Source organism: Phoenix dactylifera, chromosome 4 (genome assembly GCF_051530095.1).
Source record: "Phoenix dactylifera cultivar Ajwa chromosome 4, Ajwa_hap1_PhDact_Kaust_v1.1, whole genome shotgun sequence".
In the NCBI taxonomy this organism is placed as follows: Eukaryota; Viridiplantae; Streptophyta; class Magnoliopsida; order Arecales; family Arecaceae; genus Phoenix; species Phoenix dactylifera.
The window spans coordinates 35,592,135-35,614,147 of NC_143193.1; the positions used below are offsets into that span (position 1 = coordinate 35,592,135).

Here is a 22,013-nt window from a genome sequence, read left to right on the forward strand (position 1 = left end):
GGGGAAAAAAATTATCCGAAGAGGAAAAGCCAAAAGCCGAAAAATTAAAAATAAATATTATCAAAAAATAAAAAAGCGGGCAAAAAATAAAAGGGGTGCAACACGAGGACTTCCCAGGGGGTCACCCATCCTAGTACTACTCACGCCCAAGCACGCTTAACTGCGGAGTTCTGATGGGATCCGGTGCATTAGTGCTGGTATGACCGCACCCATGACATGCCCATCGAAACACCCTTTCATGACAAAGCAGCAGACCTCGACGGCCCGAGACATTCGCGCTGCCGGGGCCGTTCTGGCGTAGGATTCAATGCGCTGTTCCGCTATGCGGCATGGCACCGCGAGTCTCCGGACTCAGTTTATTTTCGAGGGAAAAAAATTATCCGAAGAGGAAAAGCCAAAAGCCAAAAAATTAAAAATAAATGTTATCAAAAAAGAAAAAAGCGGGCAAAAAATAAAAGGGGTGCAACACGAGGACTTCCCAGGGGGTCACCCATCCTAGTACTATTCTCGCCCAAGCACGCTTAACTGCGGAGTTCTGATGGGATCCGGTGCATTAGTGCTGGTATGATCGTACCCATGATATGCCCTTCGAAACTCCCTTTTATGACAAAGCAGCAGACCTCGACGGCCCGAGACATTCGCGCTGCCGGGGCCGTTCTGGCGTAGGATTCAACGCGCTGTTCCGCTATGCGGCATGGCACCGCGAGTCTCCGGACTCAGTTTATTTTCGGGGAAAAAAAATTATCCGAAGAGGAAAAGCCAAAAGCCGAAAAATTAAAAATAAATATTATCAAAAAATAAAAAAGCGGGCAAAAAATAAAAGGGGTGCAACACGAGGACTTCCCAGGGGGTCACCCATCCTAGTACTACTCTCGCCCAAGCACGCTTAACTGCGGAGTTCTGATGGAATCCGGTGCATTAGTGCTGGTATGATCGCACCCATGACATGCCCATCGAAACTCCCTTTTATGACAAAGCAGCAGACCTCGACGGCCCGAGACATTCGCGCCGCCGGGGCCGTTCTGGCGTAGGCTTCAACGCGCTATTCCCGCTATGCGGCATGGCACCGCCAGTCTCCGGACTCAGTTTATTTTCGGGGGAAAAAAATTATCCGAAGAGGAAAAGCCAAAAGCCGAAAAATTAAAAATAAATATTATCAAAAAATAAAAAAGCGGGCAAAAAATAAAAGGGGTGCAACACGAGGACTTCCCAGGGGGTCACCCATCCTAGTACTACTCTCGCCCAAGCACGCTTAACTGCGGAGTTCTGATGGGATCCGGTGCATTAGTGCTGGTATGATCGCACCCATGACATGCCCTTCGAAACTCCCTTTTATGACAAAGCAGCAGACCTCGACGGCCCGAGACATTCGCGCTGCCGTGGCCGTTCTGGCGTAGGATTCAATGCGCTGTTCCGCTATGCGGCATGGCACCGCCAGTCTCCGGACTCAGTTTATTTTCGGGGGAAAAAAATTATCCGAAGAGGAAAAGCCAAAAGCCGAAAAATAAAAAATAAATGTTATCAAAAAATAAAAAAGCGGGCAAAAAATAAAAGGGGTGCAACACGAGGACTTCCCAGGGGGTCACCCATCCTAGTACTACTCTCGCCCAAGCACGCTTAACTGCGGAGTTCTGATGGGATCCGGTGCATTAGTGCTGGTATGATCGCACCCATGACATGCCCTTCGAAACTCCCTTTTATGACAAAGCAGCAGACCTCGACGGCCCGAGACATTCGCGCTGCCGGGGCCGTTCTGGCGTAGGATTCAACGCGCTGTTCCGCTATGCGGCATGGCACCGCCAGTCTCCGGACTCAGTTTATTTTCGGGGGAAAAAAATTATCCGAAGAGGAAAAGCCAAAAGCCGAAAAATAAAAAATAAATGTTATCAAAAAATAAAAAAGCGGGCAAAAAATAAAAGGGGTGCAACACGAGGACTTCCCAGGGGGTCACCCATCCTAGTACTACTCTCGCCCAAGCACGCTTAACTGCGGAGTTCTGATGGGATCCGGTGCATTAGTGCTGGTATGATCGCACCCATGACATGCCCTTCGAAACTCCCTTTTATGACAAAGCAGCAGACCTCGACGGCCCGAGACATTCGCGCTGCCGGGGCCGTTCTGGCGTAGGATTCAACGCGCTGTTCCGCTATGCGGCATGGCACCGCCAGTCTCCGGACTCAGTTTATTTTCGGGGGGAAAAAATTATCCGAAGAGGAAAAGCCAAAAGCCAAAAAATTAAAAATAAATATTATCAAAAAATAAAAAAGCGGGCAAAAAATAAAAAGGGTGCAACACGAGGACTTCCCAGGGGGTCACCCATCCTAGTACTTCTCTCGCCCAAGCACGCCTAACTGCGGAGTTATGATGGGATCCGGTGCATTAGTGCTGGTATGATCGCACCCATGACATGCCCTTCGAAACTCCCTTTTATGACAAAGCAGCAGACCGCGACGGCCCGAGACATTCGCGCTGCCGGGGCCGTTCTGGCGTAGGATTCAACGCGCTGTTCCGCTATGCGGCATGGCACCGCGAGTCTCCGGACTCAGTTTATTTTCGGGGGAAAAAAATTATCCGAAGAGGAAAAGCCAAAAGCCGAAAAATTAAAAATAAATATTATCAAAAAATAAAAAAGCGGGCAAAAAATAAAAGGGGTGCAACACGAGGACTTCCCAGGGGGTCACCCATCCTAGTACTACTCTCGCCCAAGCACGCTTAACTGCGGAGTTCTGATGGGATCCGGTGCATTAGTGCTGGTATGATCGCACCCATGACATGCCCATCGAAACTCCCTTTTATGACAAAGCAGCAGACCTCGACGGCCCGAGACATTCGCGCCGCCGGGGCCGTTCTGGCGTAGGATTCAACGCGCTATTCCCGCTATGCGGCATGGCACCGCCAGTCTCCGGACTCAGTTTATTTTCGGGGGAAAAAAATTATCCGAAGAGGAAAAGCCAAAAGCCGAAAAATAAAAAATAAATGTTATCAAAAAATAAAAAAGCGGGCAAAAAATAAAAGGGGTGCAACACGAGGACTTCCGCGCGACGGCTCCGTCGGGGACGAACGGTGCCGGGCACGACCGCCGCGAGGCAACGGACTTGTGCGGAGGGGGGCGGAAGGCCCGCCGCGGCGGCGCCAGCCCCCCCTCCCTACCACCCCGACGGGGCATCCGCCCAAAGCCCACCCCAAGCGTTCCAAAGTACCGAGGAGCGTTGCAAACGGGAACCGCCCGGACACGCGTCCCGGTCGCACGGGATGCGCGTCCCGGTCGCACGGGTCGCGCGTCCCGGGAGGGCCGACGGAGGAAGCCGGCGCACGGCCGCCGCGCGGACGGCCGGCGGCGGCGCCCATGCGCCGGGGCCTCGGCGGGCGCGGGCCGGCTCCCTCGGGGACGAACGGTGCCGGGCACGCCCGCCGCGAGGCGACGGACTTGTGCGGAGTGGAGCGGAAGTCCCGCCGCGGCAGCAGCAGCCCCCCCTCCCTACCACCCCGGCGGGGCATCCGCCCAAGGCCCACCCCAAGCGTTCCAAAGTACCGAGGAGCGTTGCAAACGGGAACCGCCCGGACACGCGTCCCGGTCGCACGGGATGCGCGTCCCGGTCGCACGGGTCGCGCGTCCCGGGAGGGCCGACGGAGGAAGCCGGCGCACGGCCGCCGCGCGGACGGCCGGCGGCGGCGACAAGCCCATGATCGTGGTCCAGTACAAGGGCGAGGAGAAGCAGTTTTCCCCGGAGGAGATCTCCTCCATGGTCCTTACCAAGATGAAGGAGATTGCGGAGGCCTACCTCGGCACCACCATTAAGAATGCTGTTGTCACGGTCCCTGCTTATTTCAATGACTCCCAGCGCCAGGCTACCAAGGATGCTGGAGTCATTGCCGGCCTCAATGTGATGCGAATCATCAACGAGCCCACCGCTGCTGCTATCGCCTATGGTCTCGACAAGAAGGTCAGCAGCTCAGGGGAGAAGAACGTTCTCATTTTTGACCTTGGTGGAGGCACCTTCGACGTCTCCATCCTCACTATCGAAGAAGGGATCTTTGAGGTCAAGGCCACCGCCGGTGACACCCACCTCGGTGGCGAGGACTTCGACAATCGAATGGTGAACCACTTCGTTCAAGAGTTCAGGAGGAAGCACAAGAAGGACATCAGCGGCAACCCGAGGGCTCTGAGGAGGCTGAGGACGGCGTGCGAGAGAGCAAAAAGAACCCTGTCCTCCACTGCTCAGACCACCATCGAGATCGATTCCCTCTACGAGGGCATCGATTTCTACGCCACGATCACTCGAGCGAGGTTCGAGGAGCTCTGCATGGACCTGTTCAGGAAGTGCATGGAGCCCGTCGAGAAGTGTCTGAGGGATGCTAAGATGGACAAGAGCACGCTTAACTACACCCCTAAACCCTAAACCCTAAACCCTAAACCCTAAACCCTAAACCCTAAACCCTAAACCCTAAACCCTAAACCCTAAACCCTAAACCCTAAACCCTAAACCCTAAACCCTAAACCCTAAACCCTAAACCCTAAACCCTAAACCCTAGTGCACTTTTTTAAGGCAGTATGTTGTGCTTGGCCAGTAGTTTCGCTTTTAACTCCCCTGATGGGTTGGGAGAGTTAATGTTTCCTTACGTCTGCTGCTGGCTGGTTGGGTTGCCTTTATGGTTTTCTACATCTCTCTGTCTTTTCCACTGCTCTGAATATGCTCGGCTCTCTTTTCCACTGCTCTGAGTATGTTCAAAGGGCAGACAGCTGTTCTTGCTCACCATTTGATTGCAGTAGGGGACCCTGCTATACCTCTTAAATCTGGCTGCACTTACCTGGGATACATGGCTGATTGCATAGGGTGACTGGGTGCTGTTTTGACACTAAGCAGTGCTGCTGATGTTACTTTTGTACAGGGTATTTTAATCTTGTAAATCACCCATGATGTATGGTCCTTGTCAGGTTGTGGATTTTAGTTGTATGAGTGGGTATAGCTTAGTTAGCTGGTTCTACTGCTGCAGGTATCTGTGCAACAGGATGCTGTAGTAGCTTTTCCTTGCCCAAATCTGAACCAGGGAGTTGACAGTGACCATGTTGTGTCTTAGCAATGAAAGTGGAGGAGTGGAATACTTTTTCTTTGTGAGGATCCGTGCAGGCATGTGTTTAGTCCCACATCGGTTATTCGCTGGATAGATCTTGGGTACTTATATAGGATCAAGGAACCCAAATAATACCTTTCGGCTAGCCATTTTGGATGAGGTCCTGGGTTGTTACAAATGATATCAGAGCGGACCCGACCCATAACCTATGTGGACTAGGGGACACTGCAATATGGATCCATTAGGGCTGACCACGGGCCGATCGTAGTATTTATGATTAGTTTTGAATAGATATAAACCCTTAGCCTGACGAGGACGTCAGAACTTAAACGGAGGGAGTATGTGAGGACCCGTGCAGGCGTGTGTTTAGTCCCACATCAGTTATTCGCTAGGTAGAATGTGGTAGACAATGTATCTGCTAGTTGCCTATCCTCTTAATTAAAGGACAGCCTTCTTAGTGTTTTCTATCATATTCATAAAGGCATCGACAGTGATGTATGCTAAAGGAAAGATAAAACGCAATGGAGGAAAAGCAATACATGTGCAGTAGATTTGGAGCAATGGTTAACCCCTCAAAAATACCTTGAAAAATAGTGTTGGCATTCTCTAATCTCCAATTCTACCTATGAAACGGCTGATACCCTAACATGTTTCCCTTCACCTCAAAATCTAATTACTAAAGATCTAATCTATTTATATAAAGCTGTTCTTGCAAATTAACTGCCTTTTGATTTCCAGTTTTATCATTGAGAGCCAGCCAGCACATTAGCCCGTTACAATGTGCCAAATATGGCTTGTTGCGCTTTTTTTTTTTTACTAAAGCGGGCGAGTCATATTATATGAATACGGACACATCCAATAAAATCAATAAATAATAGCACTTATTATCAAGATATTGAAATAAGTTTCATGCTTGTACATTGATCCCTTTAATAAAATAACAAGAAAAAAAAAATCAGAATATTTGAACTTCCGTATGCCCTTCAAGCAGTACATGCGTGAAATATTTACAAAACCTAAGAGACATTTTGTTGCTTAATATGTGGCTTCTAAATGAAATTTCTCCTTATGGGCTGCCTACCTAGTCTCATAGTCACATAATAAAGATCTTTTACATGAGCAATATGGTGTAAGATCTGAGAATTAGTTTCGAAAACTTAACTTTCTTTACGTAACAAGAGTTGGAATGTAAAGAAAATAACAATAGTCATCTTGTAAATTATACTTTTTTCAACTTTTTCATTGTTTGAGTGAAATCAATTTGATTATTTCTCTCATCCTTTTAGTTAGCATACCATGTGTATGTGACTGACTTGGGACCAGCTCTTAATTAGCAAAAAGACATACTTCGAGGTTGCTCCCTAGTCAATAAACACAATATTAACTACATTGTCATTAATAACCAGAAGGCATTGTCATCCATGGCTTTGAGTGAAATTATACTCCTAGTTTTTAAATAAAATGTTTACCTACCACATCACATGTCAAGAATAAAGCCATGGATCCTTTGAGGTGACTTCAAGCCTGTCAGCTTCATGGCGATGTGCTCTTTGTGAAGAGTAGGTGATGTCAGTGGAGGCCAGCTAGGAAAGATTGGCGTGCTTGTGATATGAGAGAGAGAAAGAGAGGTCTTCACCATTCAGAACACAGGTTTATCTTGTCTTTTACAAATTTGAAACTACTGCTGGAAGAAGCATTTCAGTCATGAATGGAGCTAATCCAATTGGGTTTGCACTCTTATCCCATAAATTAAATGTAACACCATTAGAACTACTGGATGGGACTCTTTTCAGTCTTTCAAGCCATCACTCCTGAATGAAATGTCAGTACTGCCGCTTGAAGATGAGCCATCTCATTTTGGCTTTTGTGATACTTCTTGTCAATTCCTAATCATTTGAGATATCTCAGCAAAATGTAACCAGGAATTTGGTTTCTAAGAATTTCCAAGTTGATTAGATCCATGAACACAGTGAACTTACGGAATTGTCCTATTACAGTCTAAATAATCGCAAACACATGATATTACGATGATCATATCACATCCATCAAAATTATAGATTAGCTAGGGGGTCACCCATCCTAGTACTACTCTCGCCCAAGCACGCTTAACTGCGGAGTTCTGATGGGATCCGGTGCATTAGTGCTGGTATGATCGCACCCATGACATGCCCTTCGAAACTCCCTTTTATGACAAAGCAGCAGACCTCGACGGCCCGAGACATTCGCGCTGCCGGGGCCGTTCTGGCGTAGGATTCAACGCGCTGTTCCGCTATGCGGCATGGCACCGCCAGTCTCCGGACTCAGTTTATTTTCGGGGGAAAAAAATTATCCGAAGAGGAAAAGCCAAAAGCCGAAAAATAAAAAATAAATGTTATCAAAAAATAAAAAAGCGGGCAAAAAATAAAAGGGGTGCAACACGAGGACTTCCCAGGGGGTCACCCATCCTAGTACTACTCTCGCCCAAGCACGCTTAACTGCGGAGTTCTGATGGGATCCGGTGCATTAGTGCTGGTATGATCGCACCCATGACATGCCCTTCGAAACTCCCTTTTATGACAAAGCAGCAGACCTCGACGGCCCGAGACATTCGCGCTGCCGGGGCCGTTCTGGCGTAGGATTCAACGCGCTGTTCCGCTATGCGGCATGGCACCGCCAGTCTCCGGACTCAGTTTATTTTCGGGGGGAAAAAATTATCCGAAGAGGAAAAGCCAAAAGCCAAAAAATTAAAAATAAATATTATCAAAAAATAAAAAAGCGGGCAAAAAATAAAAAGGGTGCAACACGAGGACTTCCCAGGGGGTCACCCATCCTAGTACTTCTCTCGCCCAAGCACGCCTAACTGCGGAGTTATGATGGGATCCGGTGCATTAGTGCTGGTATGATCGCACCCATGACATGCCCTTCGAAACTCCCTTTTATGACAAAGCAGCAGACCGCGACGGCCCGAGACATTCGCGCTGCCGGGGCCGTTCTGGCGTAGGATTCAACGCGCTGTTCCGCTATGCGGCATGGCACCGCGAGTCTCCGGACTCAGTTTATTTTCGGGGGAAAAAAATTATCCGAAGAGGAAAAGCCAAAAGCCGAAAAATTAAAAATAAATATTATCAAAAAATAAAAAAGCGGGCAAAAAATAAAAGGGGTGCAACACGAGGACTTCCCAGGGGGTCACCCATCCTAGTACTACTCTCGCCCAAGCACGCTTAACTGCGGAGTTCTGATGGGATCCGGTGCATTAGTGCTGGTATGATCGCACCCATGACATGCCCATCGAAACTCCCTTTTATGACAAAGCAGCAGACCTCGACGGCCCGAGACATTCGCGCCGCCGGGGCCGTTCTGGCGTAGGATTCAACGCGCTATTCCCGCTATGCGGCATGGCACCGCCAGTCTCCGGACTCAGTTTATTTTCGGGGGAAAAAAATTATCCGAAGAGGAAAAGCCAAAAGCCGAAAAATAAAAAATAAATGTTATCAAAAAATAAAAAAGCGGGCAAAAAATAAAAGGGGTGCAACACGAGGACTTCCCAGGGGGTCACCCATCCTAGTACTACTCTCGCCCAAGCACGCTTAACTGCGGAGTTCTGATGGGATCCGGTGCATTAGTGCTGGTATGATCGCACCCATGACATGCCCTTCGAAACTCCCTTTTATGACAAAGCAGCAGACCTCGACGGCCCGAGACATTCGCGCTGCCGGGGCCGTTCTGGCGTAGGATTCAACGCGCTGTTCCGCTATGCGGCATGGCACCGCCAGTCTCCGGACTCAGTTTATTTTCGGGGGAAAAAAATTATCCGAAGAGGAAAAGCCAAAAGCCGAAAAATTAAAAATAAATGTTATCAAAAAATATAAAAGCGGGCAAAAAATAAAAGGGGTGCAACACGAGGACTTCCCAGGGGGTCACCCATCCTAGTACTACTCTCGCCCAAGCACGCTTAACTGCGGAGTTCTGATGGGATCCGGTGCATTAGTGCTGGTATGATCGCACCCATGACATGCCCTTCGAAACTCCCTTTTATGACAAAGCAGCAGACCTCGACGGCCCGAGACATTCGCGCTGCCGGGGCCGTTCTGGCGTAGGATTCAACGCGCTGTTCCGCTATGCGGCATGGCACCGCCAGTCTCCGGACTCAGTTTATTTTCGGGGGGAAAAAATTATCCGAAGAGGAAAAGCCAAAAGCCAAAAAATTAAAAATAAATATTATCAAAAAATAAAAAAGCGGGCAAAAAATAAAAAGGGTGCAACACGAGGACTTCCCAGGGGGTCACCCATCCTAGTACTTCTCTCGCCCAAGCACGCCTAACTGCGGAGTTATGATGGGATCCGGTGCATTAGTGCTGGTATGATCGCACCCATGACATGCCCTTCGAAACTCCCTTTTATGACAAAGCAGCAGACCGCGACGGCCCGAGACATTCGCGCTGCCGGGGCCGTTCTGGCGTAGGATTCAACGCGCTGTTCCGCTATGCGGCATGGCACCGCGAGTCTCCGGACTCAGTTTATTTTCGGGGGAAAAAAATTATCCGAAGAGGAAAAGCCAAAAGCCGAAAAATTAAAAATAAATATTATCAAAAAATAAAAAAGCGGGCAAAAAATAAAAGGGGTGCAACACGAGGACTTCCCAGGGGGTCACCCATCCTAGTACTACTCTCGCCCAAGCACGCTTAACTGCGGAGTTCTGATGGGATCCGGTGCATTAGTGCTGGTATGATCGCACCCATGACATGCCCATCGAAACTCCCTTTTATGACAAAGCAGCAGACCTCGACGGCCCGAGACATTCGCGCCGCCGGGGCCGTTCTGGCGTAGGATTCAACGCGCTATTCCCGCTATGCGGCATGGCACCGCCAGTCTCCGGACTCAGTTTATTTTCGGGGGAAAAAAATTATCCGAAGAGGAAAAGCCAAAAGCCGAAAAATAAAAAATAAATGTTATCAAAAAATAAAAAAGCGGGCAAAAAATAAAAGGGGTGCAACACGAGGACTTCCCAGGGGGTCACCCATCCTAGTACTACTCTCGCCCAAGCACGCTTAACTGCGGAGTTCTGATGGGATCCGGTGCATTAGTGCTGGTATGATCGCACCCATGACATGCCCTTCGAAACTCCCTTTTATGACAAAGCAGCAGACCTCGACGGCCCGAGACATTCGCGCTGCCGGGGCCGTTCTGGCGTAGGATTCAACGCGCTGTTCCGCTATGCGGCATGGCACCGCCAGTCTCCGGACTCAGTTTATTTTCGGGGGAAAAAAATTATCCGAAGAGGAAAAGCCAAAAGCCGAAAAATTAAAAATAAATGTTATCAAAAAATATAAAAGCGGGCAAAAAATAAAAGGGGTGCAACACGAGGACTTCCCAGGGGGTCACCCATCCTAGTACTACTCTCGCCCAAGCACGCTTAACTGCGGAGTTCTGATGGGATCCGGTGCATTAGTGCTGGTATGATCGCACCCATGACATGCCCTTCGAAACTCCCTTTTATGACAAAGCAGCAGACCTCGACGGCCCGAGACATTCGCGCTGCCGGGGCCGTTCTGGCGTAGGATTCAACGCGCTGTTCCGCTATGCGGCATGGCACCGCCAGTCTCCGGACTCAGTTTATTTTCGGGGGGAAAAAATTATCCGAAGAGGAAAAGCCAAAAGCCAAAAAATTAAAAATAAATATTATCAAAAAATAAAAAAGCGGGCAAAAAATAAAAAGGGTGCAACACGAGGACTTCCCAGGGGGTCACCCATCCTAGTACTTCTCTCGCCCAAGCACGCCTAACTGCGGAGTTATGATGGGATCCGGTGCATTAGTGCTGGTATGATCGCACCCATGACATGCCCTTCGAAACTCCCTTTTATGACAAAGCAGCAGACCGCGACGGCCCGAGACGTTCGCGCTGCCGGGGCCGTTCTGGCGTAGGATTCAACGCGCTGTTCCGCTATGCGGCATGGCACCGCGAGTCTCCGGACTCAGTTTATTTTCGGGGGAAAAAAATTATCCGAAGAGGAAAAGCCAAAAGCCGAAAAATTAAAAATAAATATTATCAAAAAATAAAAAAGCGGGCAAAAAATAAAAGGGGTGCAACACGAGGACTTCCCAGGTGGTCACCCATCCTAGTACTACTCTCGCCCAAGCACGCTTAACTGCGGAGTTCTGATGGGATCCGGTGCATTAGTGCTGGTATGATCGCACCCATGACATGCCCATCGAAACTCCCTTTTATGACAAAGCAGCAGACCTCGACGGCCCGAGACATTCGCGCCGCCGGGGCCGTTCTGGCGTAGGATTCAACGCGCTATTCCCGCTATGCGGCATGGCACCGCCAGTCTCCGGACTCAGTTTATTTTCGGGGGAAAAAAATTATCCGAAGAGGAAAAGCCAAAAGCCGAAAAATAAAAAATAAATGTTATCAAAAAATAAAAAAGCGGGCAAAAAATAAAAGGGGTGCAACACGAGGACTTCCCAGGGGGTCACCCATCCTAGTACTACTCTCGCCCAAGCACGCTTAACTGCGGAGTTCTGATGGGATCCGGTGCATTAGTGCTGGTATGATCGCACCCATGACATGCCCTTCGAAACTCCCTTTTATGACAAAGCAGCAGACCTCGACGGCCCGAGACATTCGCGCTGCCGGGGCCGTTCTGGCGTAGGATTCAACGCGCTGTTCCGCTATGCGGCATGGCACCGCCAGTCTCCGGACTCAGTTTATTTTCGGGGGAAAAAAATTATCCGAAGAGGAAAAGCCAAAAGCCGAAAAATTAAAAATAAATGTTATCAAAAAATATAAAAGCGGGCAAAAAATAAAAGGGGTGCAACACGAGGACTTCCCAGGGGGTCACCCATCCTAGTACTACTCTCGCCCAAGCACGCTTAACTGCGGAGTTCTGATGGGATCCGGTGCATTAGTGCTGGTATGATCGCACCCATGACATGCCCTTCGAAACTCCCTTTTATGACAAAGCAGCAGACCTCGACGGCCCGAGACATTCGCGCTGCCGGGGCCGTTCTGGCGTAGGATTCAACGCGCTGTTCCGCTATGCGGCATGGCACCGCCAGTCTCCGGACTCAGTTTATTTTCGGGGGGAAAAAATTATCCGAAGAGGAAAAGCCAAAAGCCAAAAAATTAAAAATAAATATTATCAAAAAATAAAAAAGCGGGCAAAAAATAAAAAGGGTGCAACACGAGGACTTCCCAGGGGGTCACCCATCCTAGTACTTCTCTCGCCCAAGCACGCCTAACTGCGGAGTTATGATGGGATCCGGTGCATTAGTGCTGGTATGATCGCACCCATGACATGCCCTTCGAAACTCCCTTTTATGACAAAGCAGCAGACCGCGACGGCCCGAGACGTTCGCGCTGCCGGGGCCGTTCTGGCGTAGGATTCAACGCGCTGTTCCGCTATGCGGCATGGCACCGCGAGTCTCCGGACTCAGTTTATTTTCGGGGGAAAAAAATTATCCGAAGAGGAAAAGCCAAAAGCCGAAAAATTAAAAATAAATATTATCAAAAAATAAAAAAGCGGGCAAAAAATAAAAGGGGTGCAACACGAGGACTTCCCAGGTGGTCACCCATCCTAGTACTACTCTCGCCCAAGCACGCTTAACTGCGGAGTTCTGATGGGATCCGGTGCATTAGTGCTGGTATGATCGCACCCATGACATGCCCATCGAAACTCCCTTTTATGACAAAGCAGCAGACCTCGACGGCCCGAGACATTCACGCCGCCGGGGCCGTTCTGGCGTAGGATTCAACGCGCTATTCCCGCTATGCGGCATGGCACCGCCAGTCTCCGGACTCAGTTTATTTTCGGGGGAAAAAAATTATCCGAAGAGGAAAAGCCAAAAGCCGAAAAATAAAAAATAAATGTTATCAAAAAATAAAAAAGCGGGCAAAAAATAAAAGGGGTGCAACACGAGGACTTCCCAGGGGGTCACCCATCCTAGTACTACTCTCGCCCAAGCACGCTTAACTGCGGAGTTCTGATGGGATCCGGTGCATTAGTGCTGGTATGATCGCACCCATGACATGCCCTTCGAAACTCCCTTTTATGACAAAGCAGCAGACCTCGACGGCCCGAGACATTCGCGCTGCCGGGGCCGTTCTGGCGTAGGATTCAACGCGCTGTTCCGCTATGCGGCATGGCACCGCCAGTCTCCGGACTCAGTTTATTTTCGGGGGAAAAAAATTATCTGAAGAGGAAAAGCCAAAAGCCGAAAAATTAAAAATAAATGTTATCAAAAAATATAAAAGCGGGCAAAAAATAGAAGGGGTGCAACACGAGGACTTCCCAGGGGGTCACCCATCCTAGTACTACTCTCGCCCAAGCACGCTTAACTGCGGAGTTCTGATGGGATCCGGTGCATTAGTGCTGGTATGATCGCACCCATGACATGCCCTTCGAAACTCCCTTTTATGACAAAGCAGCAGACCTCGACGGCCCGAGACATTCGCGCTGCTGGGGCCGTTCTGGCGTAGGATTCAACGCGCTGTTCCGCTATGCGGCATGGCACCGCCAGTCTCCGGACTCAGTTTATTTTCGGGGGGAAAAAATTATCCGAAGAGGAAAAGCCAAAAGCCAAAAAATTAAAAATAAATATTATCAAAAAATAAAAAAGCGGGCAAAAAATAAAAAGGGTGCAACACGAGGACTTCCCAGGGGGTCACCCATCCTAGTACTTCTCTCGCCCAAGCACGCCTAACTGCGGAGTTATGATGGGATCCGGTGCATTAGTGCTGGTATGATCGCACCCATGACATGCCCTTCGAAACTCCCTTTTATGACAAAGCAGCAGACCGCGACGGCCCGAGACGTTCGCGCTGCCGGGGCCGTTCTGGCGTAGGATTCAACGCGCTGTTCCGCTATGCGGCATGGCACCGCGAGTCTCCGGACTCAGTTTATTTTCGGGGGAAAAAAATTATCCGAAGAGGAAAAGCCAAAAGCCGAAAAATTAAAAATAAATATTATCAAAAAATAAAAAAGCGGGCAAAAAATAAAAGGGGTGCAACACGAGGACTTCCCAGGGGGTCACCCATCCTAGTACTACTCTCGCCCAAGCACGCTTAACTGCGGAGTTCTGATGGGATCCGGTGCGTTAGAGCTGGTATGATCGCACCCATGACATGCCCATCGAAACTCCCTTTTATGACAAAGCAGCAGACCTCGACGGCCCGAGACATTCGCGCCGCCGGGGCCGTTCTGGCGTAGGATTCAACGCGCTATTCCCGCTATGCGGCATGGCACCGCCAGTCTCCGGACTCAGTTTATTTTCGGGGGAAAAAAATTATCCGAAGAGGAAAAGCCAAAAGCCGAAAAATAAAAAATAAATGTTATCAAAAAATAAAAAAGCGGGCAAAAAATAAAAGGGGTGCAACACGAGGACTTCCCAGGGGGTCACCCATCCTAGTACTACTCTCGCCCAAGCACGCTTAACTGCGGAGTTCTGATGGGATCCGGTGCATTAGTGCTGGTATGATCGCACCCATGACATGCCCTTCGAAACTCCCTTTTATGACAAAGCAGCAGACCTCGACGGCCCGAGACATTCGCGCTGCCGGGGCCGTTCTGGCGTAGGATTCAACGCGCTGTTCCGCTATGCGGCATGGCACCGCCAGTCTCCGGACTCAGTTTATTTTCGGGGGAAAAAAATTATCCGAAGAGGAAAAGCCAAAAGCCGAAAAATAAAAAATAAATGTTATCAAAAAATAAAAAAGCGGGCAAAAAATAAAAGGGGTGCAACACGAGGACTTCCCAGGGGGTCACCCATCCTAGTACTACTCTCGCCCAAGCACGCTTAACTGCGGAGTTCTGATGGGATCCGGTGCATTAGTGCTGGTATGATCGCACCCATGACATGCCCTTCGAAACTCCCTTTTATGACAAAGCAGCAGACCTCGACGGCCCGAGACATTCGCGCTGCCGGGGCCGTTCTGGCGTAGGATTCAACGCGCTGTTCCGCTATGCGGCATGGCACCGCCAGTCTCCGGACTCAGTTTATTTTCGGGGGGAAAAAATTATCCGAAGAGGAAAAGCCAAAAGCCAAAAAATTAAAAATAAATATTATCAAAAAATAAAAAAGCGGGCAAAAAATAAAAAGGGTGCAACACGAGGACTTCCCAGGGGGTCACCCATCCTAGTACTTCTCTCGCCCAAGCACGCCTAACTGCGGAGTTATGATGGGATCCGGTGCATTAGTGCTGGTATGATCGCACCCATGACATGCCCTTCGAAACTCCCTTTTATGACAAAGCAGCAGACCGCGACGGCCCGAGACATTCGCGCTGCCGGGGCCGTTCTGGCGTAGGATTCAACGCGCTGTTCCGCTATGCGGCATGGCACCGCGAGTCTCCGAACTCAGTTTATTTTCGGGGGAAAAAAATTATCCGAAGAGGAAAAGCCAAAAGCCGAAAAATTAAAAATAAATATTATCAAAAAATAAAAAAGCGGGCAAAAAATAAAAGGGGTGCAACACGAGGACTTCCCAGGGGGTCACCCATCCTAGTACTACTCTCGCCCAAGCACGCTTAACTGCGGAGTTCTGATGGGATCCGGTGCGTTAGTGCTGGTATGATCGCACCCATGACATGCCCATCGAAACTCCCTTTTATGACAAAGCAGCAGACCTCGACGGCCCGAGACATTCGCGCCGCCGGGGCCGTTCTGGCGTAGGATTCAACGCGCTATTCCCGCTATGCGGCATGGCACCGCCAGTCTCCGGACTCAGTTTATTTTCGGGGGAAAAAAATTATCCGAAGAGGAAAAGCCAAAAGCCGAAAAATAAAAAATAAATGTTATCAAAAAATAAAAAAGCGGGCAAAAAATAAAAGGGGTGCAACACGAGGACTTCCCAGGGGGTCACCCATCCTAGTACTACTCTCGCCCAAGCACGCTTAACTGCGGAGTTCTGATGGGATCCGGTGCATTAGTGCTGGTATGATCGCACCCATGACATGCCCTTCGAAACTCCCTTTTATGACAAAGCAGCAGACCTCGACGGCCCGAGACATTCGCGCTGCCGGGGCCGTTCTGGCGTAGGATTCAACGCGCTGTTCCGCTATGCGGCATGGCACCGCCAGTCTCCGGACTCAGTTTATTTTCGGGGGAAAAAAATTATCCGAAGAGGAAAAGCCAAAAGCCGAAAAATAAAAAATAAATGTTATCAAAAAATAAAAAAGCGGGCAAAAAATAAAAGGGGTGCAACCCGAGGACTTCCCAGGGGGCCACCCATCCTAGTACTACTCTCGCCCAAGCACGCTTAACTGCGGAGTTCTGATGGGATCCGGTGCATTAGTGCTGGTATGATCGCACCCATGACATGCCCTTCGAAACTCCCTTTTATGACAAAGCAGCAGACCTCGACGGCCCGAGACATTCGCGCTGCCGGGGCCGTTCTGGCGTAGGATTCAACGCGCTGTTCCGCTATGCGGCATGGCACCGCCAGTCTCCGGACTCAGTTTATTTTTGGGGGAAAAAAATTATCCGAAGAGGAAAAGCCAAAAGCCGAAAAATAAAAAATAAATGTTATCAAAAAATAAAAAAGCGGGCAAAAAATAAAAGGGGTGCAACACGAGGACTTCCCAGGGGGTCACCCATCCTAGTACTACTCTCGCCCAAGCACGCTTAACTGCGGAGTTCTGATGGGATCCGGTGCATTAGTGCTGGTATGATCGCACCCATGACATGCCCTTCGAAACTCCCTTTTATGACAAAGCAGCAGACCTCGACGGCCCGAGACATTCGCGCTGCCGGGGCCGTTCTGGCGTAGGATTCAACGCGCTGTTCCGCTATGCGGCATGGCACCGCCAGTCTCCGGACTCAGTTTATTTTCGGGGGGAAAAAATTATCCGAAGAGGAAAAGCCAAAACACAAAAAATTAAAAATAAATATTATCAAAAAATAAAAAAGCGGGCAAAAAATAAAAAGGGTGCAACACGAGGACTTCCCAGGGGGTCACCCATCCTAGTACTTCTCTCGCCCAAGCACGCCTAACTGCGGAGTTATGATGGGATCCGGTGCATTAGTGCTGGTATGATCGCACCCATGACATGCCCTTCGAAACTCCCTTTTATGACAAAGCAGCAGACCGCGACGGCCCGAGACATTCGCGCTGCCGGGGCCGTTCTGGCGTAGGATTCAACGCGCTGTTCCGCTATGCGGCATGGCACCGCGAGTCTCCGAACTCAGTTTATTTTCGGGGGAAAAAAATTATCCGAAGAGGAAAAGCCAAAAGCCGAAAAATTAAAAATAAATATTATCAAAAAATAAAAAAGCGGGCAAAAAATAAAAGGGGTGCAACACGAGGACTTCCCAGGGGGTCACCCATCCTAGTACTACTCTCGCCCAAGCACGCTTAACTGCGGAGTTCTGATGGGATCCGGTGCATTAGTGCTGGTATGATCGCACCCATGACATGCCCATCGAAACTCCCTTTTATGACAAAGCAGCAGACCTCGACGGCCCGAGACATTCGCGCCGCCGGGGCCGTTCTGGCGTAGGATTCAACGCGCTATTCCCGCTATGCGGCATGGCACCGCCAGTCTCCGGACTCAGTTTATTTTCGGGGGAAAAAAATTATCCGAAGAGGAAAAGCCAAAAGCCGAAAAATAAAAAATAAATGTTATCAAAAAATAAAAAAGCGGGCAAAAAATAAAAGGGGTGCAACACGAGGACTTCCCAGGGGGTCACCCATCCTAGTACTACTCTCGCCCAAGCACGCTTAACTGCGGAGTTCTGATGGGATCCGGTGCATTAGTGCTGGTATGATCGCACCCATGACATGCCCTTCGAAACTCCCTTTTATGACAAAGCAGCAGACCTCGACGGCCCGAGACATTCGCGCTGCCGGGGCCGTTCTGGCGTAGGATTCAACGCGCTGTTCCGCTATGCGGCATGGCACCGCCAGTCTCCGGACTCAGTTTATTTTCGGGGGAAAAAAATTATCCGAAGAGGAAAAGCCAAAAGCCGAAAAATAAAAAATAAATGTTATCAAAAAATAAAAAAGCGGGCAAAAAATAAAAGGGGTGCAACCCGAGGACTTCCCAGGGGGCCACCCATCCTAGTACTACTCTCGCCCAAGCACGCTTAACTGCGGAGTTCTGATGGGATCCGGTGCATTAGTGCTGGTATGATCGCACCCATGACATGCCCTTCGAAACTCCCTTTTATGACAAAGCAGCAGACCTCGACGGCCCGAGACATTCGCGCTGCCGGGGCCGTTCTGGCGTAGGATTCAACGCGCTGTTCCGCTATGCGGCATGGCACCGCCAGTCTCCGGACTCAGTTTATTTTCGGGGGAAAAAAATTATCCGAAGAGGAAAAGCCAAAAGCCGAAAAATAAAAAATAAATGTTATCAAAAAATAAAAAAGCGGGCAAAAAATAAAAGGGGTGCAACACGAGGACTTCCCAGGGGGTCACCCATCCTAGTACTACTCTCGCCCAAGCACGCTTAACTGCGGAGTTCTGATGGGATCCGGTGCATTAGTGCTGGTATGATCGCACCCATGACATGCCCTTCGAAACTCCCTTTTATGACAAAGCAGCAGACCTCGACGGCCCGAGACATTCGCGCTGCCGGGGCCGTTCTGGCGTAGGATTCAACGCGCTGTTCCGCTATGCGGCATGGCACCGCCAGTCTCCGGACTCAGTTTATTTTCGGGGGGAAAAAATTATCCGAAGAGGAAAAGCCAAAAGACAAAAAATTAAAAATAAATATTATCAAAAAATAAAAAAGCGGGCAAAAAATAAAAAGGGTGCAACACGAGGACTTCCCAGGGGGTCACCCATCCTAGTACTTCTCCCGCCCAAGCACGCCTAACTGCGGAGTTATGATGGGATCCGGTGCATTAGTGCTGGTATGATCGCACCCATGACATGCCCTTCGAAACTCCCTTTTATGACAAAGCAGCAGACCGCGACGGCCCGAGACATTCGCGCTGCCGGGGCCGTTCTGGCGTAGGATTCAACGCGCTGTTCCGCTATGCGGCATGGCACCGCGAGTCTCCGAACTCAGTTTATTTTCGGGGGAAAAAAATTATCCGAAGAGGAAAAGCCAAAAGCCGAAAAATTAAAAATAAATATTATCAAAAAATAAAAAAGCGGGCAAAAAATAAAAGGGGTGCAACACGAGGACTTCCCAGGGGGTCACCCATCCTAGTACTACTCTCGCCCAAGCACGCTTAACTGCGGAGTTCTGATGGGATCCGGTGCGTTAGTGCTGGTATGATCGCACCCATGACATGCCCATCGAAACTCCCTTTTATGACAAAGCAGCAGACCTCGACGGCCCGAGACATTCGCGCCGCCGGGGCCGTTCTGGCGTAGGATTCAACGCGCTATTCCCGCTATGCGGCATGGCACCGCCAGTCTCCGGACTCAGTTTATTTTCGGGGGAAAAAAATTATCCGAAGAGGAAAAGCCAAAAGCCGAAAAATAAAAAATAAATGTTATCAAAAAATAAAAAAGCGGGCAAAAAATAAAAGGGGTGCAACACGAGGACTTCCCAGGGGGTCACCCATCCTAGTACTACTCTCGCCCAAGCACGCTTAACTGCGGAGTTCTGATGGGATCCGGTGCATTAGTGCTGGTATGATCGCACCCATGACATGCCCTTCGAAACTCCCTTTTATGACAAAGCAGCAGACCTCGACGGCCCGAGACATTCGCGCTGCCGGGGCCGTTCTGGCGTAGGATTCAACGCGCTGTTCCGCTATGCGGCATGGCACCGCCAGTCTCCGGACTCAGTTTATTTTCGGGGGAAAAAAATTATCCGAAGAGGAAAAGCCAAAAGCCGAAAAATAAAAAATAAATGTTATCAAAAAATAAAAAAGCGGGCAAAAAATAAAAGGGGTGCAACCCGAGGACTTCCCAGGGGGCCACCCATCCTAGTACTACTCTCGCCCAAGCACGCTTAACTGCGGAGTTCTGATGGGATCCGGTGCATTAGTGCTGGTATGATCGCACCCATGACATGCCCTTCGAAACTCCCTTTTATGACAAAGCAGCAGACCTCGACGGCCCGAGACATTCGCGCTGCCGGGGCCGTTCTGGCGTAGGATTCAACGCGCTGTTCCGCTATGCGGCATGGCACCGCCAGTCTCCGGACTCAGTTTATTTTCGGGGGAAAAAAATTATCCGAAGAGGAAAAGCCAAAAGCCGAAAAATAAAAAATAAATGTTATCAAAAAATAAAAAAGCGGGCAAAAAATAAAAGGGGTGCAACACGAGGACTTCCCAGGGGGTCACCCATCCTAGTACTACTCTCGCCCAAGCACGCTTAACTGCGGAGTTCTGATGGGATCCGGTGCATTAGTGCTGGTATGATCGCACCCATGACATGCCCTTCGAAACTCCCTTTTATGACAAAGCAGCAGACCTCGACGGCCCGAGACATTCGCGCTGCCGGGGCCGTTCTGGCGTAGGATTCAACGCGCTGTTCCGCTATGCGGCATGGCACCGCCAGTCTCCGGACTCAGTTTATTTTCGGGGGGAAAAAATTATCCGAAGAGGAAAAGCCAAAAGCCAAAAAATTAAAAATAAATATTATCAAAAAATAAAAAAGCGGGCAAAAAATAAAAAGGGTGCAACACGAGGACTTCCCAGGGGGTCACCCATCCTAGTACTTCTCTCGCCCAAGCACGCCTAACTGCGGAGTTATGATGGGATCCGGTGCATTAGTGCTGGTATGATCGCACCCATGACATGCCCTTCGAAACTCCCTTTTATGACAAAGCAGCAGACCGCGACGGCCCGAGACATTCGCGTCGCCGGGGCCGTTCTGGCGTAGGATTCAACGCGCTGTTCCGCTATGCGGCATGGCACCGCGAGTCTCCGGACTCAGTTTATTTTCGGGGGAAAAAAATTATCCGAAGAGGAAAAGGCAAAAGCCGAAAAATTAAAAATAAATATTATCAAAAAATAAAAAAGCGGGCAAAAAATAAAAGGGGTGCAACACGAGGACTTCCCAGGGGGTCACCCATCCTAGTACTACTCTCGCCCAAGCACGCTTAACTGCGGAGTTCTGATGGGATCCGGTGCATTAGTGCTGGTATGATCGCACCCATGACATGCCCATCGAAACTCCCTTTGATGACAAAGCAGCAGACCTCGACGGCCCGAGACATTCGCGCCGCCGGGGCCGTTCTGGCGTAGGATTCAACGCGCTATTCCCGCTATGCGGCATGGCACCGCCAGTCTCCGGACTCAGTTTATTTTCGGGGGAAAAAAATTATCCGAAGAGGAAAAGCCAAAAGCTGAAAAATTAAAAATAAATATTATCAAAAAATAAAAAAGTGGAGAAAAAAATAAAAAGGGTGCAACACGAGGACTTCCCAGGGGGTCACCCATCCTAGTACTACTCTCGCCCAAGCACGCTTAACTGCGGAGTTCTTATGGGATCCGGTGCATTAGTGCTGGTATGATCGCACCCATGACATGCCCTTCGAAACTCCCTTTTATGACAAAGCAGCAGACCTCGACGGCCCGAGACATTCGCGCTGCCGGGGCCGTTCTGGCGTAGGATTCAACGCGCTGTTCCGCTATGCGGCATGGCACCGCGAGTCTCCGGACTCAGTTTATTTTCGGGGGAAAAAAATTATCCGAAGAGGAAAAGCCAAAAGCCGAAAAATTAAAAATAAATATTATCAAAAAATAAAAAAGCGGGCAAAAAATAAAAGGGGTGCAACACGAGGACTTCCCAGGGGGTCACCCATCCTAGTACTACTCACGCCCAAGCACGCTTAACTGCGGAGTTCTGATGGGATCCGGTGCATTAGTGCTGGTATGACCGCACCCATGACATGCCCATCGAAACACCCTTTCATGACAAAGCAGCAGACCTCGACGGCCCGAGACATTCGCGCTGCCGGGGCCGTTCTGGCGTAGGATTCAATGCGCTGTTCCGCTATGCGGCATGGCACCGCGAGTCTCCGGACTCAGTTTATTTTCGAGGGAAAAAAATTATC

General features: G+C 49.6%; 39 non-coding genes and 10 pseudogenes across 39 annotated transcripts; 1 reads left to right on the forward strand and 48 right to left on the reverse strand.

Annotated features, from left to right (window-relative positions):
* Positions 1-92: 92 nt before the first annotated feature.
* LOC149758285 (5S ribosomal RNA) lies at positions 93-211 on the reverse strand. Its single transcript, XR_016400666.1, has one exon. It is a non-coding gene; the product is annotated as a 5S ribosomal RNA (ribosomal RNA).
* A 246-nt stretch (positions 212-457) lies between these two features.
* Positions 458-576, reverse strand: LOC149758286 (5S ribosomal RNA). Its single transcript, XR_016405103.1, has one exon. It is a non-coding gene; the product is annotated as a 5S ribosomal RNA (ribosomal RNA).
* A 246-nt stretch (positions 577-822) lies between these two features.
* LOC149758287 (5S ribosomal RNA) lies at positions 823-941 on the reverse strand. The gene has a single exon (XR_016402090.1). It is a non-coding gene; the product is annotated as a 5S ribosomal RNA (ribosomal RNA).
* A 247-nt stretch (positions 942-1,188) lies between these two features.
* Positions 1,189-1,307, reverse strand: LOC149758288 (5S ribosomal RNA). Its single transcript, XR_016407381.1, has one exon. It is a non-coding gene; the product is annotated as a 5S ribosomal RNA (ribosomal RNA).
* Positions 1,308-1,553: 246 nt separating this feature from the next.
* LOC149758289 (5S ribosomal RNA) lies at positions 1,554-1,672 on the reverse strand. The gene has a single exon (XR_016407393.1). It is a non-coding gene; the product is annotated as a 5S ribosomal RNA (ribosomal RNA).
* Positions 1,673-1,918: 246 nt separating this feature from the next.
* On the reverse strand, positions 1,919-2,037 carry LOC149758290 (5S ribosomal RNA). Its single transcript, XR_016407406.1, has one exon. It is a non-coding gene; the product is annotated as a 5S ribosomal RNA (ribosomal RNA).
* Positions 2,038-2,283: 246 nt separating this feature from the next.
* On the reverse strand, positions 2,284-2,402 carry LOC149758291 (5S ribosomal RNA; annotated as a pseudogene).
* A 246-nt stretch (positions 2,403-2,648) lies between these two features.
* On the reverse strand, positions 2,649-2,767 carry LOC149758292 (5S ribosomal RNA). Its single transcript, XR_016407418.1, has one exon. It is a non-coding gene; the product is annotated as a 5S ribosomal RNA (ribosomal RNA).
* A 909-nt stretch (positions 2,768-3,676) lies between these two features.
* Positions 3,677-4,400, forward strand: LOC149758293 (heat shock cognate 70 kDa protein pseudogene; annotated as a pseudogene).
* A 3,079-nt stretch (positions 4,401-7,479) lies between these two features.
* LOC149758294 (5S ribosomal RNA) lies at positions 7,480-7,598 on the reverse strand. Its single transcript, XR_016407430.1, has one exon. It is a non-coding gene; the product is annotated as a 5S ribosomal RNA (ribosomal RNA).
* Positions 7,599-7,844: 246 nt separating this feature from the next.
* LOC149758295 (5S ribosomal RNA) lies at positions 7,845-7,963 on the reverse strand (annotated as a pseudogene).
* A 246-nt stretch (positions 7,964-8,209) lies between these two features.
* LOC149758296 (5S ribosomal RNA) lies at positions 8,210-8,328 on the reverse strand. The gene has a single exon (XR_016407442.1). It is a non-coding gene; the product is annotated as a 5S ribosomal RNA (ribosomal RNA).
* Positions 8,329-8,575: 247 nt separating this feature from the next.
* Positions 8,576-8,694, reverse strand: LOC149758297 (5S ribosomal RNA). The gene has a single exon (XR_016407454.1). It is a non-coding gene; the product is annotated as a 5S ribosomal RNA (ribosomal RNA).
* Positions 8,695-8,940: 246 nt separating this feature from the next.
* LOC149758298 (5S ribosomal RNA) lies at positions 8,941-9,059 on the reverse strand. The gene has a single exon (XR_016407467.1). It is a non-coding gene; the product is annotated as a 5S ribosomal RNA (ribosomal RNA).
* Positions 9,060-9,305: 246 nt separating this feature from the next.
* LOC149758299 (5S ribosomal RNA) lies at positions 9,306-9,424 on the reverse strand (annotated as a pseudogene).
* A 246-nt stretch (positions 9,425-9,670) lies between these two features.
* LOC149758300 (5S ribosomal RNA) lies at positions 9,671-9,789 on the reverse strand. Its single transcript, XR_016407479.1, has one exon. It is a non-coding gene; the product is annotated as a 5S ribosomal RNA (ribosomal RNA).
* A 247-nt stretch (positions 9,790-10,036) lies between these two features.
* On the reverse strand, positions 10,037-10,155 carry LOC149758301 (5S ribosomal RNA). Its single transcript, XR_016407490.1, has one exon. It is a non-coding gene; the product is annotated as a 5S ribosomal RNA (ribosomal RNA).
* Positions 10,156-10,401: 246 nt separating this feature from the next.
* On the reverse strand, positions 10,402-10,520 carry LOC149758302 (5S ribosomal RNA). Its single transcript, XR_016407501.1, has one exon. It is a non-coding gene; the product is annotated as a 5S ribosomal RNA (ribosomal RNA).
* A 246-nt stretch (positions 10,521-10,766) lies between these two features.
* LOC149758303 (5S ribosomal RNA) lies at positions 10,767-10,885 on the reverse strand (annotated as a pseudogene).
* A 246-nt stretch (positions 10,886-11,131) lies between these two features.
* On the reverse strand, positions 11,132-11,250 carry LOC149758304 (5S ribosomal RNA). Its single transcript, XR_016407518.1, has one exon. It is a non-coding gene; the product is annotated as a 5S ribosomal RNA (ribosomal RNA).
* Positions 11,251-11,497: 247 nt separating this feature from the next.
* On the reverse strand, positions 11,498-11,616 carry LOC149758305 (5S ribosomal RNA). The gene has a single exon (XR_016407512.1). It is a non-coding gene; the product is annotated as a 5S ribosomal RNA (ribosomal RNA).
* A 246-nt stretch (positions 11,617-11,862) lies between these two features.
* LOC149758306 (5S ribosomal RNA) lies at positions 11,863-11,981 on the reverse strand. The gene has a single exon (XR_016407524.1). It is a non-coding gene; the product is annotated as a 5S ribosomal RNA (ribosomal RNA).
* Positions 11,982-12,227: 246 nt separating this feature from the next.
* Positions 12,228-12,346, reverse strand: LOC149758307 (5S ribosomal RNA; annotated as a pseudogene).
* Positions 12,347-12,592: 246 nt separating this feature from the next.
* LOC149758308 (5S ribosomal RNA) lies at positions 12,593-12,711 on the reverse strand. Its single transcript, XR_016407621.1, has one exon. It is a non-coding gene; the product is annotated as a 5S ribosomal RNA (ribosomal RNA).
* Positions 12,712-12,958: 247 nt separating this feature from the next.
* Positions 12,959-13,077, reverse strand: LOC149758309 (5S ribosomal RNA). Its single transcript, XR_016407535.1, has one exon. It is a non-coding gene; the product is annotated as a 5S ribosomal RNA (ribosomal RNA).
* A 246-nt stretch (positions 13,078-13,323) lies between these two features.
* Positions 13,324-13,442, reverse strand: LOC149758310 (5S ribosomal RNA). The gene has a single exon (XR_016407546.1). It is a non-coding gene; the product is annotated as a 5S ribosomal RNA (ribosomal RNA).
* Positions 13,443-13,688: 246 nt separating this feature from the next.
* LOC149758311 (5S ribosomal RNA) lies at positions 13,689-13,807 on the reverse strand (annotated as a pseudogene).
* Positions 13,808-14,053: 246 nt separating this feature from the next.
* LOC149758312 (5S ribosomal RNA) lies at positions 14,054-14,172 on the reverse strand. Its single transcript, XR_016401993.1, has one exon. It is a non-coding gene; the product is annotated as a 5S ribosomal RNA (ribosomal RNA).
* A 247-nt stretch (positions 14,173-14,419) lies between these two features.
* On the reverse strand, positions 14,420-14,538 carry LOC149758313 (5S ribosomal RNA). Its single transcript, XR_016407553.1, has one exon. It is a non-coding gene; the product is annotated as a 5S ribosomal RNA (ribosomal RNA).
* Positions 14,539-14,784: 246 nt separating this feature from the next.
* LOC149758314 (5S ribosomal RNA) lies at positions 14,785-14,903 on the reverse strand. The gene has a single exon (XR_016407563.1). It is a non-coding gene; the product is annotated as a 5S ribosomal RNA (ribosomal RNA).
* Positions 14,904-15,149: 246 nt separating this feature from the next.
* LOC149758315 (5S ribosomal RNA) lies at positions 15,150-15,268 on the reverse strand (annotated as a pseudogene).
* A 246-nt stretch (positions 15,269-15,514) lies between these two features.
* Positions 15,515-15,633, reverse strand: LOC149758316 (5S ribosomal RNA). Its single transcript, XR_016412531.1, has one exon. It is a non-coding gene; the product is annotated as a 5S ribosomal RNA (ribosomal RNA).
* A 247-nt stretch (positions 15,634-15,880) lies between these two features.
* LOC149758317 (5S ribosomal RNA) lies at positions 15,881-15,999 on the reverse strand. The gene has a single exon (XR_016407573.1). It is a non-coding gene; the product is annotated as a 5S ribosomal RNA (ribosomal RNA).
* A 246-nt stretch (positions 16,000-16,245) lies between these two features.
* On the reverse strand, positions 16,246-16,364 carry LOC149758318 (5S ribosomal RNA). Its single transcript, XR_016404413.1, has one exon. It is a non-coding gene; the product is annotated as a 5S ribosomal RNA (ribosomal RNA).
* A 246-nt stretch (positions 16,365-16,610) lies between these two features.
* Positions 16,611-16,729, reverse strand: LOC149758319 (5S ribosomal RNA). The gene has a single exon (XR_016407581.1). It is a non-coding gene; the product is annotated as a 5S ribosomal RNA (ribosomal RNA).
* A 246-nt stretch (positions 16,730-16,975) lies between these two features.
* On the reverse strand, positions 16,976-17,094 carry LOC149758320 (5S ribosomal RNA; annotated as a pseudogene).
* A 246-nt stretch (positions 17,095-17,340) lies between these two features.
* On the reverse strand, positions 17,341-17,459 carry LOC149758321 (5S ribosomal RNA). The gene has a single exon (XR_016407592.1). It is a non-coding gene; the product is annotated as a 5S ribosomal RNA (ribosomal RNA).
* Positions 17,460-17,706: 247 nt separating this feature from the next.
* LOC149758322 (5S ribosomal RNA) lies at positions 17,707-17,825 on the reverse strand. The gene has a single exon (XR_016407604.1). It is a non-coding gene; the product is annotated as a 5S ribosomal RNA (ribosomal RNA).
* Positions 17,826-18,071: 246 nt separating this feature from the next.
* On the reverse strand, positions 18,072-18,190 carry LOC149758323 (5S ribosomal RNA). The gene has a single exon (XR_016404414.1). It is a non-coding gene; the product is annotated as a 5S ribosomal RNA (ribosomal RNA).
* Positions 18,191-18,436: 246 nt separating this feature from the next.
* LOC149758324 (5S ribosomal RNA) lies at positions 18,437-18,555 on the reverse strand. The gene has a single exon (XR_016407615.1). It is a non-coding gene; the product is annotated as a 5S ribosomal RNA (ribosomal RNA).
* Positions 18,556-18,801: 246 nt separating this feature from the next.
* On the reverse strand, positions 18,802-18,920 carry LOC149758325 (5S ribosomal RNA). The gene has a single exon (XR_016408945.1). It is a non-coding gene; the product is annotated as a 5S ribosomal RNA (ribosomal RNA).
* A 246-nt stretch (positions 18,921-19,166) lies between these two features.
* Positions 19,167-19,285, reverse strand: LOC149758326 (5S ribosomal RNA). Its single transcript, XR_016412532.1, has one exon. It is a non-coding gene; the product is annotated as a 5S ribosomal RNA (ribosomal RNA).
* A 247-nt stretch (positions 19,286-19,532) lies between these two features.
* LOC149758327 (5S ribosomal RNA) lies at positions 19,533-19,651 on the reverse strand. The gene has a single exon (XR_016407623.1). It is a non-coding gene; the product is annotated as a 5S ribosomal RNA (ribosomal RNA).
* Positions 19,652-19,897: 246 nt separating this feature from the next.
* LOC149758328 (5S ribosomal RNA) lies at positions 19,898-20,016 on the reverse strand. Its single transcript, XR_016404416.1, has one exon. It is a non-coding gene; the product is annotated as a 5S ribosomal RNA (ribosomal RNA).
* A 246-nt stretch (positions 20,017-20,262) lies between these two features.
* LOC149758329 (5S ribosomal RNA) lies at positions 20,263-20,381 on the reverse strand. Its single transcript, XR_016407625.1, has one exon. It is a non-coding gene; the product is annotated as a 5S ribosomal RNA (ribosomal RNA).
* A 246-nt stretch (positions 20,382-20,627) lies between these two features.
* Positions 20,628-20,746, reverse strand: LOC149758330 (5S ribosomal RNA; annotated as a pseudogene).
* A 246-nt stretch (positions 20,747-20,992) lies between these two features.
* Positions 20,993-21,111, reverse strand: LOC149758331 (5S ribosomal RNA). The gene has a single exon (XR_016407637.1). It is a non-coding gene; the product is annotated as a 5S ribosomal RNA (ribosomal RNA).
* Positions 21,112-21,359: 248 nt separating this feature from the next.
* LOC149758332 (5S ribosomal RNA) lies at positions 21,360-21,478 on the reverse strand. Its single transcript, XR_016401181.1, has one exon. It is a non-coding gene; the product is annotated as a 5S ribosomal RNA (ribosomal RNA).
* Positions 21,479-21,724: 246 nt separating this feature from the next.
* Positions 21,725-21,843, reverse strand: LOC149758333 (5S ribosomal RNA). The gene has a single exon (XR_016400667.1). It is a non-coding gene; the product is annotated as a 5S ribosomal RNA (ribosomal RNA).
* Positions 21,844-22,013: the final 170 nt, after the last annotated feature.